General features: G+C 42.8%; 1 protein-coding gene across 2 annotated transcripts in view; it reads right to left on the bottom strand.

The window, feature by feature from the left end:
- LOC115159705 (exostosin-like 3) overlaps window positions 1–14,667 on the bottom strand; it is a 50,470-nt gene that overhangs the window by 24,730 nt on the left and 11,073 nt on the right. The window contains exon 2 of one of the 2 annotated variants that reach the window (XM_029709819.1): window positions 1,677–1,728. The exons of the other annotated variant lie outside the window; for it this stretch is intronic. The gene's annotated coding sequence lies outside the window, so the exon portion shown is untranslated. The remainder of the gene's footprint in view (window positions 1–1,676; window positions 1,729–14,667) is intronic. 2 annotated transcript variants of the gene reach the window in all.

Here is a 14,667-nt window from a genome sequence, read left to right as displayed (position 1 = left end):
GAGTGTGGTGCCTCGAAAACAACCTCTCACTCAACATCAACAAAACAAAGGAGATGATCGTGGACTTCAGGAAACAGCAGAGGGAGCACCCCCCCTATCTACATCGACGGGACCGCAGTGGAGAAGGTGGAAAGTTTCAAGTTCCTGGGCGTACACATCACTGACAAACTGAAATGGACCACCCACACAGACAGCGTGGTGAAGAAAGCGCAACAGAGCCTCTTCAACCTCAGGAGGCTAAAGAAATTTGGCTTGTCACCTAAAACCCTCAAACTTTTACAGATGCACAACTGAAAGCATTCTGTCAGGCTGTATCACTGCCTGGTACAGGAACTGCACTGCCCTCAACCGCAAGGCTCTCCAGAGGGTTGTGCGGTCTGCCCAACGCATTAGTGGGCAAACTACCCACAGTCCAGGACACCTACAGCACCCCATGTCACAGGAAGGCCAAAAAGATCATCAAGGACATCAACCACCTGAGCCACTGCCTGTTCACCCCGTTACCATCCAGAAAGTGAGGTCAGTACAGGTACATCAAAGCTGGGACCAAGAGACTGAAACACAGCTTCTATCTCAAGGCCATGAGACTGTTAAACAGCCATCACTAGCACATTAGAGGCTGCTGCCTACAGGCATAGAGTAGAAATCACTGGCCATTTAAGGAATGGAACACTAGTCACTTTAATAATGTTTACATATCTGGCATTACTCATCTCATATGTATATACTGTATTCTGTACTATTCTACAGTATCAGTCACTTAATGTTTACGTATCTTGCATTTCTCATCTCATATGTATATACTGTTTTCTATACTATTCTACTGTATCTTAGCCCGTTGCGCTCTGACATCGCTCGTCCATATGTATATAAGCCGTCATTGTAAATAAGAATTTGTTCTTAACAGACTTGCCTAGTTAAATAAAGGTTAAATAAAAATAAATAAACACAACTGTCTTAATTCATTCCTACTTAGATTTGTGTGTATTGGGTATATGTTGTGTAATTTGTTAGATATTACTGCACTGTTGGAGCTAGAAGAACAAGCAATAACATCTGCTAATCATGTGTATGTGACCAATCAAATTTGATTTATAAGTATTTAGGCATATTATGTGAATTAGACCTCATGTGAAATCATTGAGAAAAGCACAAGAGTTACTGATGGATGTAGGCCAGTCTAGATTGTTTATCGGCTGATCATATAGAAATATCAAAGCATTATTTCGATAGACAGACAATTGCTTTGGAGTTATGGCGTAGAAACCACTGACTTTTCTCTTATCAAGACCCCTGCTGGTAACAGTTACATGGTTAGGACAACTCATGAGGTCTCCTAAATGTCTGTCGACTAGGTGGAACTAAAGAGTCTTCATGCATAGCTTATATTTGTACCTATAAGAGTAGGAGTAAAATGACTAATCTCGTCACTTATGACCAATTTTCTACTCAGACGCTTTGAGGATTTGGCCCCAGCTCATCTGACTCTGGGGAAGTAGAAAAATTGATTATTTACCAGAATATCGCAGTATCCCTTTAAGAATCACACAGAGTCAGAAGAACAGGTGGTTGAGTGAGAGAGAGGGACTTATCTCCTCGAAATGTACACTGTGACTGGGTGAGTAAGAGAGGAATTTTAAAAGGGAAGGAACTAGGAAGCATGAGTTTTTACTCACCAATGTAAAAGCAGTGTGGTCAAAGACTTAGCAGTAGTCACAATCTGGTTACCTATAAGTACAAAAAGTTGTGTTTTTGGGTTACAACAAATGTATTAACTTATTTCAGATATCTTCTTAACTACCCACAATGCACTCTTAACATCATATGGAGGATCTACTCTGTGCTACCGAGTTCGTATGCTTGCTCGGTAGCTAGCTCAAGCTGGCTAACGTTAGCCACAAGCCATGCTACCATGTAATTACATTCCAGACCAAGTGTTGGCGGTGGTGAGCTACTATCCACCAATCACAGGAAGTGTGATGTAAACAATGGGGCACGTGGGGCCATGCTCTTCACAGACTTTGTGGCTGAGTTATCTGGTGGGAACCCTGTAGCACAGCAGGCTCTGGTGCCTTCTTCCTGTGGGCTCGAAATGAAATAAAATCATACCTGCTTGCTCTAATTTTGTAGTACCTCGTCGGTTCTTTTTGTTTCGTAAACTTTTCGGCATGCTCTCTGAAGTAGTTTACAGGAGTTTTGTAAAATGTCCACCTTCGCTTAGTGCTAGCATGCTAGCTGACAGACATCTGGAATGTATGCTCTAGCAACTCCTGTGGCGGGCCGGGCGCATGCACTCTGACACAGTCGCCAGTTGTACGGTATTTCCTCTGACACATTGGTGTGGTTGGCTTCCGGGTTAAGCAGGCATTGTGTCAAGAAGCAGTGCGGCTTGGTTGAGTCGTGTTTGGAGGACGCATGGCTCTCGAACTTCGCCTCTCCTGAGTCTGTATGGGAGTAGCAGTGAATGGACAAGACTAACTACCAATTGAATACTACGAAATTGTGGAGAAAACCTTTCAACTTGACTTGTAACAATACATTCATAAAATATTTGCTTGTAAGTTGGCTGAAAATTGAAGTTTTGTTGGAGTTCACATTAGGATTGCTTGCCGGGCCCTGCATTTTACGTCACCCCTCGGAAAAACGTTTTCCGACATGATTTAAACTTTCTTCGGAATTCTGATCGGTTTTATGAAATAACTCGTAAAATAGAGAAGTGAGGTATAACTTTGCATTGGGACATTTTGTGTGTACTAATGCAAAATCCATGTTATATTTATGCTTCATAACCTCTAAGCGCTTTTCAGAGTCAGTGGAATATCACAGAATACCCTGCACAGTACACCACTTGTCCCTCTAGTCAACACGGCTAGTGCCTTCAAACACACACACAAAGGGCGACAGCCCACAGTCGATGCGACAGCTCACAGTCGATGCGACAGCTGGCGGTGAGAACTGCATCAAAATAAACCAACATTGCATAAAAACATTTACATGCAACAGAAATTATGAATAAACAAATGTATTAGAAAACAAAGATTTGTATTGTTAAAAAGGATTCTAAACTGATAGCTAGCTAGCTGGAGTGGGCAAGTAAGCTGATTCTACTGTTGGACATATAATACGTGCTGATGGATCACCATGCAGGCTGTTTTGTACTGCGATTGGTCAACAACGACGGCACCACTTCAAAAATAGAGTAGAATCCTATTTTCTCCACCTAGTCTGAGCGGCTTCCACAGGCACAGCAGAGCACTCCACTCCACTTGGATAGAATTACACCCCCCGCCTAAGTTAAATTGAAAATGAATGGGCCACCCCATCCGCACTGTCGGTCAGCTCCTTTAGTGCCTCTAAATGTTTCAACAGTCTCTCTGCACACTGTGGCTGGGTGAGTGAGAGAGAGTGAGCCTTAAGGCACGTCTTGTGGAGAGAAGGAAGAAAGGCAGAGAGAACTGTTACATCCAGAGAGAGGGATATTAGATTTGAGTGGACTCAGACATTGGGACATTTCCTCAACTAGATTTGGGGATGGCAGGAAGAGAGGTTTAGTAGCTTGTCCGCAGTGTACAGTACCTAATACATGTACAGGGCGGCAGGTAGCCTAACGGTTAGAGCGTTGGGCCAGTAACTGAAAGGTCGCTGGTTTGAATACGAGTGAACAAGGTGAAGATTTGGTCGATGTGTCCTTGAGCAAGGCACTTAACACTAATTTGCTCTAGGGGCGCCATACTAATATGGCTGACGCAGTAAAACAACACATTACACTGCACCTATCCGGTGTATGTGACAAATACACTACCGGTCAAAAGTTTTAGAACACCTGGTCATTTAAGGGTTTTTATTTTTTACATTGTAGAACAATAGTGAAGACATAAAAACTATGAAATAACATGTGGAATCATGTAGTATCATGTAGTAACCAAAAAAGTGTTAAACAAATCAAAATATATTTGAGATTTCAAATAGCCATCCTTTGCCTGGATGACAACTTTGCACACGCTTGGCATTTTCTCAACCAGCTTCACGAGGTAGTCATCTGGAATGCATTTCAATTAACATGTGTCCCTTCTTAAAAGTTAATTTGTGGAATTTATTTCCATCTTAATGCATTTGAGCCATTCAGTTGTGTTGTGACAAGGTAGGGGGGTATACAGAAGATAGCCCTATTTGGTAAAAGTCAGTATTATGGCAAGAACAGCTCAAATAAGCAGAGAAACGACAGTCCATCATTACTTTAAGACATGGAGGTCAGTCAATCAGGAACATTTCAAGAACTTTGAACGTTTTTTCAAGTGAGGTCGCAAAACCATCAAGCGCTATGACGAAACTGGCTCTCATGAGGACCGCCACAGGAATGGAAGACCCAGAGTTACCTCCGCTGCAGAAGATAAGTTCATTAGAGTTACCAGCCTCAGAAATGGCAGCCCAAATAAATGCTTCACAGAGTTCAAGTAACAGACATCTCAACATCAACTGTTCAGAGGAGAGTGCGTGAATCAGGCCCTTATGGTCAAATTTCTGCAAAGAAACCACTACTAAAGGACATCAATAAGAAGATGAGACTTGCTCGGGCCAAGAAACACAAGCAATGGACATTAGACCGATGGAAATGTGTCCTTTGGTCTGGAGTCCAAATTGGAGATCTTTGGTTCCAACCGCTGTCTTTGAGACGCGGTGTGGGTGAACAGATCTCTGCATGTATATTTCCCACTTTAAAGCATGGAGGAGAAGGTGTTATGGTACTTTGCTGGTGATAGTGTCTGACTTATTTAGAATTCAAGGCACACTTAACCAGCATGGCTACCACAGCATTCTGCAGTGATCCGCCATCCCATCTGGTTTGGGCTTAGTGGGACTATCATTTGTTTTTCAACAGGACAATGACCCAACACACCTCCAGGCTATGTAAGGGCTATTTTACCAAGAATGAGAGTGATGGAGTGCTGCATCAGATGACCTGCCCTCCAGAATCCCGCGACCTCAATTAAACTGAGATGGTTTGGGATGAGTCGGACCGCAGAGTTAAGGAAAAGCAGCTAACAAGTGCTCAGCATATGTGGGAACTCCTTCAAGACTGTTGGAAAAGCATTCCAGGTGAAGCTGGTTGAGACAATGCCAAGAGTATGCAAAGTTGTCAAGGCAAAGGGTGGCTATTTGAAGAATCTCAAATATAAAATATATTTTGATTTGTTTTAACACTTTTTTTGGTTACTACATGATTCCATATATGTTATTTCATAGTTTTGATGTCTTCAATATTATTTTACAATGTGGAAAATAGTGAAAATGAAGAAAAAACCCTTTTTTTCTTTTTACTTATTTCTGCAACACTATTGCAGAAAGGCTGAACAGAGTGAGGTCTGCCTACTAACTTATTTAGAATGTGAATTTGACTGAGAGCATGACAGACCGACCGTGAGAGAGATACAGAGGGCAGACAGGGGAGAAATCACACAGCGTGTATTTTTTACTAAGGCCCAGTGTACTGTGTGCACTCCTCCAAAAGGGTACCAAAGAAAGCACTCTAAACTATTCAGATGGTGACTCTGATCTGTCATTCTTAAGTTCTTGTATCAGTGTTGTAAAATAGCAGCGCTGCAAAGCGCAACAACTCATTATATAAGACTGCATTAGTACCCGGCTGACTTAATAGTACAGGGCAAAGCATGCTGACCGCCGGGGACAGGGGTCCTCGGTATACCTCGAGGGGCCATCGTTGAGCTGATATACGGCCGTCATAAACAGTGAACAGCACACGAGGGACTTGGTGATCCAGAATGCACAGATTTTCTGAGTTTCCTAAGGCATCAACTGGCACGGTGCTCTGCTGATGAACACGTGACCCCAGCAGATGACACTGTCTGCGTCCCAAATTGCACCCTATCCTCTACATCGCGCATCCCTTTTAACCGGAGACCCCATGGGCCCTGGTCAAAAGTGGTGCACTATATTAGGCAGTAGGGTGCAATTACGGGACGGAACCAATGTGTGAGTAGTGAGTAAGAGTATTTTTGAGAAACGCTCTACCTGGGCCTGTGCCTGTCTGATTTCCTAATAGCATCCCTCCCTGTGTGTTTTCAGTAAACTACCAAGTGAATTCACTGGTATGTTGCAGCAACCTTGGAGTATTCTCTGAGAAGAAAAACGAGGAAGACAGCTGTGGAGCAGGGCACAGGGCTGTACAGGGAGGGGTGTGGAGGAAGAGGAGAGGAGGAAGGCAGCTGTGGAGCAGGGCACAGGGCTGTACAGGGAGGGGTGTGGAGGAAGAGGAGAGGAGGAAGACAGCTGTGGAGCAGGGCACAGGCTGTACAGGGAGGGGTGTGGAGGAAGGCAGCTGTGGAGCAGGGCACAGGCTGTACAGGGAGGGGTGTGGAGGAAGGCAGCTGTGGAGCAGGGCACAGGCTGTACAGGGAGGGGTGTGGAGGAAGGCAGCTGTGGAGCAGGGCACAGGCTGTACAGGGAGGGGTGTGGAGGAAGGCAGCTGTGGAGCAGGGCACAGGCTGTACAGGGAGGGGTGTGGAGGAAGGCAGCTGTGGAGCAGGGCACAGGCTGTACAGGGCATTGGAGGGTGAGAATAGGAGAGCAGCAGCTGTTTCAGCCATGGCTCATATGCAGCCAGCTGAATGGGAACCACCTTGAGGGCCTCTCTCTTGCAGAGTTACAGTGGAAACACAGTCCTGCTAGCCATTCAAAATGTAACGAGTACTTTTGGGTGTCAGGGAAAATGTATGGAGTAAGAACTACATTATTTTCTTTAGGAATGTAGTGAAGTAAAAGTAAAAGTTGTCAATAATATAAATAGTAAAGTGAAGTACAGATACCCCCAAAAACTACTTAAGTAGTACTTTCAAATATTTTCACTTAAGTACTTTACACCACTGGTAATGAACATGCTATTTAATCAGCTTATTGATATGCTACACCTGTCAGGTGGATGGATTATGTTGGCAAAGGAGAAATGCTCACTAACAGGGATGTGAACACACTGGTGCACAAAATGAGAGAAATAAGCTTTTTGTGCCAACGCTTTACATGTGGCTACAGTGGTGGTGAGGCACCTAAAAACCCAAGCCTGAAGAAAATTATAAACAAAAGTAGTTAGTCCAGTGTTTCCCAAATCCGGTCCTTGAGACCCCAAGGGGTGTATGTTTCAGTTTTTGCCCAAGCACTACACCCTTGGGGGTCCCGATGAGGAAGAAGAGGGTGGTGTTTGGGAAACGTTGAGTTAGTCTGACAACCGTTTGAAAGACTGAGCCCAATGCCTAGTGGGGAACAAAACAAATAGGCCTTAGGCATGAAAACTAGTGTGAAAAGCTGTTGAATGGAAAGCAAAGAATCAATTGATGTTTTCTTCTGTAAAACTGCTGTCAGCACAGGCACCCTCTCAGTCAGGAGTGACACGTCGATAGAGACACGCTTCAGGTTTCTTCTGTAAAACTGCTGTCAGCACAGGCACCCTCTCAGTCAGGAGTGACGCGTCGATAGAGACACGCTTCAGGTTCCTTTTTGCCGAGAGGGAGACAGACGGGGTTCTCCCGTTTTTCAGTGTAGAACAGCTCTTATACACTTGTCTAATAAGCTTGAACAGACAAGTTAGATCACTAGAGGCAATAAATGCATGGTCTGTATGATGCATTGCCAGGCTGAGCATCCATCTTAACAAGGGGATTCAAACTAAAAAGCTGTGACTGACCACAATCAAATTACAGACAAAGCCCTCATGGTACTCAAATGATGTGCCTGCCTAATAAGGCTATTTATTTCTTTTTTTGCTCTCGACTCCTTGGCTGCTGTGTGAAACTTCCCACTCGCAGACAGACATTAAGGCCCTTACCCCTGTCACTCACAACAAAGACTAAAGATCCTTTCTTACTATCTGAAAAAAAAAAATGGAAGCAGTTTCAACTTTTTGCATTTGAGGTTTGGTCTGACAGAATCAGTTATATGGTCATTGAAACACAGACATTATTTTACTGATGAGAACTTAACCTTTCTACTGACACCCTTTTTAGGTCTCAAATAGAAACATTTTAAAACAGACCATACTAAAACCGGCAGTATCAAATGAACACGATTGTAGAAAATTAATGCTCCATTTCTGTCAGGTGCGGAATTGCGGTACCACATATGGCTTAGCAGCATTTTTGCCACAGACATTTATGTGCTAGCTGTCTTTTCTGTTTAATAAATGTGACTGACCACCTTATGGTGCAAAATGTGAAAGTGTTTTTTTTTTATATTTTTTTATTTATTTTTTTTACATTGGATGAAAGTAGAGACTCGGAGCTACAAAATGGTATATCATACACTGCAGTTGAGTAACAATGGGAAAGTAATTATGCTTTGAAAGTTGATGAACTTGTTACTCCACTTCAGAGAAAATGGCTCTTGAATGTTTTTGTACACCCACTGGAGAGCTCTTCTTTGACTACACCTATTCAGCATCATTCACACCCTCTTAAGCTTTAGCCCCACCCATCTCTTTAAGGATTCAGGTGAGGCCATGTGCTAAACAGAGTGAGTAAGGTACAGTAGTAAACAAAAGATTAAAACTAAAAGTGGCCTACATCCTAATCTGACTTTGGTGCTGGTCATGTTGTTCTTCACTTTACCGTCAACGGTAAACACACTATATAAAATCTAACTTTAATTTGTCACATGCAGAGGATACAGAAGGTGTAAACAGCACAGTCAAATGGTTACCTGCACATTCGCATAGCAGCAATATCAAAAATAGAAAGACTCCAGATTCAAATATTTAGATATTAGATAATGCTAACCCATACAGTTGTTTAAATTTTTGGGTCATGTGAAAGAAATTCTATACCCACCCCCCAGCCACATCTAGCTAAGTGGATGGATCACTATTGTTTAGACATGTACACATGTTCATTGGCAGTAATCACCTCCAGACACACCTAACTTGATGGGTCATGAATAATCTGGCAAAGTAGAATCTTTTGCTTAGACATGTAGCTAGCTACTGACTATATAAAATAATGAGCCATAATCCCAACCCATACAGTAGTACTAGCAATGCAAATTGATTGCCATAGCTAGCCACCATGCATGAAAAGCTGTAGTATTGATACAAAAAATGACCCATTTTTCTCCCCAATTTCGTGGTATCCGATTGGTTGTTACAGTCGTCTCATCGATGCAACTCTCGTACGGACTCGGGAGTGGCGAAGGTAGAGAGCCATGTGTCCTCCGAAACCCAACCCAACCAAGCCAGACTTCTTGACACAACGCCCGCTTAACCCGGAAGCCATCCGCACCAACGTGTCGGAGGAAACACCGTGCACCTGGCGACCGTGTCAGCGTTTGGCTATAAACAGCAATGCAAATGGATTTCTGAGATACTAATAAAAGTACTACACAGATCATACACATAACGTTAGCTAGCTAACGGTATGATTTAACTTAAAGAAAACTGACAAAATTGGAAACGTATAATATCGGAAAATGTAGCAAGACTAGTACCTGTATAAATGGATGAACGCTTCACAGCAGACTGGAAAACCTTTAAGTAAGACGTCCTGTAACGTTAGTTTTGTTTGTACAGCTAGTTTGGACAAAGTTGTGTCAAGTTACTCTGGTTCACACTGACCGTGTGCAAAAAGTAATCGATCACAACTTTTTCCCACTGATCTTTGTTGATAGTGCCTGCTAAATTCAGGGCTGCAATGCTGTTGAGAGTAGTAGCGACACTTTTGCAGTTTGCCATGGCTAATGTTACAGGGCATTCGGAAAGTATTCAGACCCTTTGACATGTTCCACATTTTGTTACGTTACAGCCTTATTCTGAAATTGATTAAATTGTTTTTTCCCCTCAAAATCAACACACAATTCCCCATAAAGGTTGTGTGTGCAAATGTATTAAAAATTTAAAACTGAAATAATACATTTGGAGAGTTATCCAATTCTTCTATGAAGATCATCTCAAGCTCTGTCAGGTTGGATGGGAAGCGTCACTCCAGAGATGTTCGATCGGGTTCAAGTCCACTCAAGGACATTCAGACACTTGTCCTGAAGCCACACCTGCGTTGTCTTGGCTGTGTGATTAGAGTCGTTGTCCTGTTGGAAGGTGAACGCTCGCCCCAGTCTGAGGTCCTGAGCGCTCTGGAGCAGGTTTTCATCAAGGATATCTGTACTTTGCTCCGTTCATCTTTTCCTCGATCCTGACTAGTCCCTGTCTCTGCCGCTGAAAAACATCCCCAAAGCATGATGCTGCCACCACCGTAGGGATGGTATTGGCCAGGTGATGAGCTGTGCCTGGTTTCCTCCAGACATGACTTGACATTCAAGCCAAAGAGTTCAATCTTGGTTTCATCAGACCAGATAATCTTTTATGTGCCTTTTGGCAAACTCCAAGTGGGCTGTCATGTGGCTTTTACTGAGGTGTGGCTTCCGTCTGGCCACTCTACCATAAAGGCCTGATTGGTGAAGTGCTGCAGAGATAGTTGTCCTTCTGGAAGGTTCTCCCATCTCCACAGAGGAACGCTGGAGCCATGTCAGATTGACCAACGGGTTCTTGGTCACCTCCCGGACAAAGGCCCTTCTCCCCCGATTGCTTAGTTTGGCCGGGCGGCTAGCTCTAGGAAGAGTCTTGGTGGTTTCAAATGTCTTCCATTTAAGATGGAGGCCACTGTGTTCCTGGTGGACCTTCAATGCTGCAGAAATAAATGTTTTGGTACCCTTCCACCAATCTGTCTCGACACAAATCATGTCTCTGAGTTTTACGGACAATTCCTTCGACACCATGGCTTGGTTTTTGCTCTGACACGCACTGTCAACGGTGGAACCTAATATAGACAGGTGTGTGCCTTTCCAAATCATGTCCAATCAATTGAATTTACCACATGGACTCCAATCAAGTTGTAGAAACATCAAGGATGATCAATGGAAACAGGATGCACCTGAGCTCAATTTAGAGTCTCACAGCAAAGGGTCTGAATACTTATGTAAATAAGGTATTTGTTTATTTTTTAATACATTTGCTAAAATGTATAAAAACCTGTTTTCACTTTGTCATTATGGGTAGTGTGTGTAGATGGATGAGGAAAAAATAATCAATTTTAGAAAAAGGCTGTAATGTAACAAAATGTGGAAAAAGTGAAGGGGTACGAATACTTTCTGAAAGCACTGTACAGTGGTACACACACCTCTCATCCACAGAGGTGCTCTGAATGTTAAGGCCACCACATATTAAGCCTACCTGCCAAACAATGTCAGTGTAATGACCTTGAGCTTAGTCAACATAAATGTACAGAGGCTATCGACTCCACTCAGGTATACCTGAACTGAACGGAGACTCATATGCCCTGTGAATCCCTGGCAAGGCTGCCCACATCGGAGCAAGGCTGGAAGCGTCCCAATGAAAAGTTATGTAAAACAAATCAGCTGAGAACACACACACACACACAGCCCTAAAAACAAAAAATCCTCCCTCTTGTCATCTGGCCAAGGCAGCCCTGTTTCCAGGGCCTCTATTTCCCAGCCCAGGCTGCTAGCCCATCACAGATGGAGGCAGGTCCTGCCAACAGCTGCCAGCCCCAGCCCACCCAATCCTGCAGCCACCCCATTCTCAAGACACTGATGGATTGTGGGAGAGCAGCCAGGGTGATAATGCCCTACCATGGGGGAATTACTACCTGATGGAGATGGGACCCAAGTCTTAAAGGGAAAATCCACCCAAAACCACTCATTCCTTTATTTAGTGTTAAATAAACACACAATATTTTGTGTGAACACGTTTCATTTTGGCATTATATTAAGGTTGGTAGCAACATGGAACATAATTGTGGAAATCTGTTGGAGCTCAAGTTGACTACAAAATCCACAATGCAATGCTCTCTCTATGGGCTGGCTAGCTAGCAAACGTAGCTACACAGAATAAAACAGAAAACAATATCAACATGTAACGTAGCTAGTTAGCTGTAAAATCGCCTAAATAAACTGCACTAACTCACCATGTTCAACCTTTAAATTGATGTGCCTGACAGAGTGGAGTATAACAATCGCAATGGCAGATACAGTTATGATGGGAAACGTTGCCCATGCACATCAATGGGCCACACTGTGCATTCTGGGCAACTCTGGGACAAGGAGTGATTGGGAGTCAATTGGGTGCCAGCTAAAAAAATATATATATATATATTTGCTTGAATTTCGTCAACAAAAATGACATTACTACAAATCTTTTCAGAGATGTGAGATGATGAACTTGCCATCTGTTGCATCGTATAGCTTTGAAATCGTGACATTACGTACTTGAGGTAAATATGCATGTTTCTCGACATTTACAGTGACTTTGAGACGGGATTGCGTGACGATTAGCTTAGCAATCACGGGACGCAGCATGACATCATGAACGAAAAAATGTGGAATAAGCAAACGCTTTGATTTCAGGTCAAACAGGTGGAAAATGGGTCTTAGAAGGTATTATGAAATACATGAAAATACAATAAAGTTTAAGACCCCTGCCAACTAATAAACATATACAGTGGGGGGGGAAGTATTTGATCCCCTGCTGATTTTGTACGTTTGCCCACTGACAAAGAAATGATCAGTCTATAATTTTAATGGTAGGTTTATTTGAACAGTGAGAGACAGAATAACAACAAAAATATCCAGAAAAACGCATGTCAAAAATGTTATAAATTGATTTGCATTTTAATGAGGAAATAAGTATTTGACCCCTCTGCAAAACATGACTTATATTATATATTATAATAAATTAGTACTAAATAAATATATATAATATATTAGTATTTATATAGCGGAACGTCTGTCCTCAACAGGTTTTAAGCAGATGGGGCATCATATTGTGTTAGCATTGGCAGCTGTACAGATTTCTCAAACATGTCAGAACTCTATATTGATTTCCTTGCATTTTTTCTGTTCTCCATTCTCGGTCCGTCTGCTCCTACCCCATCTTCTCCGAGCAGAGCAAGAAGGCCTGTAGCTCCTACCTATATATGTAGAACTTTATGAGCTGGATTGCCTGTCCTTACAGTTTGTTTATTTTCGTTTGCGCTTGTTAGCATATTTAGTTAGCAGCCTCCATGGAAATTCGTTATTACTTGCGCAAATTTTGTTAGCATTCTGGTAATAGACGCCCAATGGGCTTTTTTACCACCCTCGTGTACTAAGCCGGTAATACCATAAATCCTGGGATGAGAGAAGAACAGTATGAAAATCTGGATACTGCCCTTTCATAGTATAGTTCAGTACAATACAACGTAGAGTACACCAGAGTTGAGTACACTATAATGTACTGATATCTACTGTACTATACGTGACTGTTCTATACTCTACTCTATTGAGCTGTACTTTGATGTCCAAACTTGTGAAACATAAGAAGCTAACGATTGGTCCAGATTAATTCTGAACCAACCAAATTTGATCTTGTTTGGGGGCAGAGCGACAAATTTATTTTTATTTATTTCACCTTTATTTAACCAGGTAGGCTAGTTGAGAACAAGTTCTTGCAACTGCGACCTGGCCAAGATAAAGCATAGCAATTCAACACAAAAAACAACAGTTACACACATGGAATAAACAAAAGATAGTCAATAAAGTAGAAAAAAACAAAACAAAAAAGTCTATATACAGTGAGTGCAAATGAGGTAAGATAAGGGAGGTAAGGCAATAAATAGGCAATGGTGGCGAAGTAATTACAATATAGCAATTAAACACTGGAATGGTAGATGTGCAGAAGATGAATGTGCAAGTAGACATACTGGGGTGCAAAGGAGCAAGAAATAAAGAAATAAATACAGGATGGGGATGAGTTAGTTGGATGGGCTGTTTACAGATTGGCTATGTACAGGTGCAATTATCTGTGAGCTGCTCTGACAGCTGGTGCTTAGTGAGCTAGTGAGGGAGATATGAGTCTCCAGCTTCAGAGATTTTTGCAGTTCGTTCTAGTCATTGGCAGCAGAGAACTGGAAGGCAACCAAAGGAGGAATTGGCTTTGGGGGTGACCAGTGAGATATTCCTGCTGGAGCGCGTGCTACGGGTGGGTGCTGCTATGGTGACCAGTGAGCTGAGATAAGGCGGGGCTTTACCTAGCAGAGACTTGTAGATGACCTGGAGCCAGTGGGTTTGGTGACGAGTATGAAGCGAGGGCCAACCAACGAGAGCATACAGGTCGCAGTGGTGGGTAGTATATGGGGCTTTGGTGACAAAACGGATGGCACTGTGATAGACTGCATCCAATTTGTTGAGTAGAGTGTTGGGAGGCTATTTTGTAAATGACATCGCCGAAGTCGAGGATCGGTAGGATGGTCAGTTTTACGAGGGTGTTTGGCAGCATGAGTGAAGGATGCTCTGTTGCGATATAGGAAGCCGATTCTAGATTTAATTTTGGATTGGAGATGTTTAACTTCTTGACGGTCGCCTAGGATAGGGGGCGCTACAACAATTTTTGATTTTTTTTTTAAAAACGGCCTCCTACTCAAACTCAGAAGCTAGGATATGCATATAATTAATACTTGTGGATGGAAAACACCCTAAAGTTTCTAAAACTGTTTGAATGGTGTCTGTGAGTATAACAGAACTCATATGGCAGTCAAAAACCCGAGACAGATCGTAACAGGATGTGGAATTCTGAATTGCGGACTCAACTTCATCCCTTTGCCTATAAATCACACCGTGAGC

The sequence above is a fragment of the Salmo trutta genome, chromosome 1 (genome assembly GCF_901001165.1).
Source record: "Salmo trutta chromosome 1, fSalTru1.1, whole genome shotgun sequence".
In the NCBI taxonomy this organism is placed as follows: Eukaryota; Metazoa; Chordata; class Actinopteri; order Salmoniformes; family Salmonidae; genus Salmo; species Salmo trutta.
Note: the sequence above shows the minus strand (reverse complement) of the source record. Positions and strands in the feature narration are given on the sequence as shown.